This window comes from Austrofundulus limnaeus, unplaced genomic scaffold (genome assembly GCF_001266775.1).
Source record: "Austrofundulus limnaeus strain Quisiro unplaced genomic scaffold, Austrofundulus_limnaeus-1.0 Scaffold116, whole genome shotgun sequence".
Classification (NCBI taxonomy): domain Eukaryota; kingdom Metazoa; phylum Chordata; class Actinopteri; order Cyprinodontiformes; family Rivulidae; genus Austrofundulus; species Austrofundulus limnaeus.
In genome coordinates, this window is record NW_013952518.1 from 542,259 (window position 1) to 544,643 (window position 2,385).

General features: G+C 37.6%; 1 long non-coding RNA gene across 1 annotated transcript in view; it reads right to left on the reverse strand.

The window, feature by feature from the left end:
- The window catches only part of LOC106521803 (uncharacterized), a 248,698-nt gene that overhangs the window by 13,506 nt on the left and 232,807 nt on the right, over positions 1-2,385 (reverse strand). The window contains exons 7-8 of the long non-coding RNA XR_001310714.1: positions 756-924; positions 496-637 (exon numbers count right to left, since the gene is read on the reverse strand). This is a non-coding gene — a long non-coding RNA (uncharacterized LOC106521803). The remainder of the gene's footprint in view (positions 1-495; positions 638-755; positions 925-2,385) is intronic.

Below are 2,385 nucleotides of genomic sequence, written 5' to 3' on the forward strand. Positions count from 1 at the left end.
ACTAGAAATGGAAAACGGAATAATTATTAAATGTATTTAAAAAAAAACATGTCAACATAAACCTAAGTATATGTACTTTTCTAACATCCCAACCCCAGTAATTCAATTTTTAATCCTCCCAGTCATTTCTAACCCCAAAACACAGTTATCACACAAAAGTCTTTGGATCGTCTTGAACACAAACAGGATTGTCTGTTTTGTTGTGTGGAAGGGTCAGAGGTGGTGGTGGGGCTCTGTGACTTTTTGGCATAGTTCAGTAGTGGGTAGTGGGCAGTGTGGAGAGACTGRCAGAGAGAAGCAGAGGCACAGAGACCGGCCAGAATCCTAATTCCATCAAATGAGACAAAAGCTCTAATATGACATTCAGGTTCAACTTACATGCCAACATAAAACACACACGACATTCAGTAATAGCACACAAGACACACATCTCACACAACGACAGAAATCTGATCAACATTCATTCTTCCCATAGAAAGTTTTATAAACTGTCACCTGAAAAAAATGGACCTCCTTCCAGTTACTTCCAGCTCCAGTTGAGTCCTTGCCTCGTGTGAAGGAGCTGAAACTTCTGGGCGCCTCGTTCATGAGCGATGGTAGGACTGAAGCACCTGTAGGGTGGGCAAGCTCTGCTTCTCTGCAATAAAAGGTTGATGAATGGACTTGCAAAAGTAAATTAATAATAATATTAATTGCTCTAAAGCCTATTAGAAAAGAGAAAGTAAATTTAAGAAGAGGGATTTTTGAAGACACACCTTCACAGCTTGAAAAGAAGTCAGAGCTGAGGGTTGTTGAATGATCACAATCCTCCTCATCAGCAGAAGAGTTAAGACCTGTTTCAGCTCTGCCACCTTCACTGTGACCACCTGTCGACCTCAGCTGACCCTTGGTGAACAGGTAGCCTCATAAGACGCGCCCGTCTTCCTGCGAGTTGATGACAAACAGAATCAGCTCTGGTTATAAAATATTTTTAAGCTGATGCAAACATTGATAAAATCATTTTCTCACTTGAGGTGCTAATAAATAAAAGTAAACTTGTCAAATCCAAAACAAGACATGTTTAGTTTCCTCTTCATTGATTCACTGATTGTGGTAAAAGAGTTCCTTGTAATTATACGAGTTCACACTTCAGGTTAAGAGTGTGTAAGAAAATTTGTATTCAATAAACTGAAGTTGATATTAAAAACATCATTGTTAAATAAAATGATTTGTAGAAGGAATCAAAACCATACAACACCAGAACTCTGGATCTGAGTGAGGTTTATTGTCACTCAAGCTGACAGGAAACCAACACTGGCGAAAAACCAGGAAGTTCATCTATTTATACAGGTTCTTCAATGCCTGTGTTCGCCCCCTACTGACCTACGGCTGAATCACAGGCATTCAGACAAAATCCTCAGCTAATGTCATCGCAACGTTTAATTATGTGTTGTCACAGATATTTCGAACATGTAACTAATCTACTATCAATCAAAACATAATAGATTAAACACTGTCAACATTACAAAAAAGGAAAACCTAAGAATATAGTGTTGTGCTTTTAAAATCAGTACTAACCTCTAATAACTTTAAATTTCTTCAAGCGCATCAGAACAATAGTTATGGTAAATTTTGCATTTTAGCTATGGTGGCCATCCTGGATTTCTGAAAAAATAAATAAATAAAAGAAATTTTTTGACCAGGGGTCTCCAACCTTTTACTCCTTCTTAACAGCTACTTTCACAAAATGAAACTGTCCGAGAGCTAATTTTTGCAACATTTAATTTTAAACTTAAACCGTTGGAATAAGCATGTTTTGCACAAAAACTTTGTCTTCAATTCACACAAAACTATTACAAAGAACACCAAATTTACATAATTGTGCTTTTTGTGATTATCCATTCTTATTATATTGTATTTTACACTAATAACTTAGGGTTTAACTGCAACAGATTTGTGCACAAACAACGTTGGGTAGTGACATATACTGCAGCAGGAGGGTTTTCCCAGGAGTTTGGCACAGTTTGTCTCAAGGGTCTATGAAAAGTGTGTGCGAAAACAAATGCCAGCCACGTAAATGTGCGTCGTCTGCCAATCRACCATACTGAACCCTAAACTGACAACCAAGGGGAAGGTACATCTATTGATTGATTGGAATTAAATGAAAGTTTGTTTGGCCAGTGACAAATTAAATTTTGCTTCTCCTAATTTTTCATAAGCTCTGAAGAGCTCCTTTAAATGAGCCCAGGAGCTACAGGTAGCTCACGAGCTACTGGTTGGAGACCCATGTTTTAGACATACATTGGGTAAAATAAGTATTGAACACGTCACCATTTTTCTCAGTAAATATATTACTAGAGGTGCTAATGACATGAAATTTTCACCAGATGTTGGTAACAACCCAAG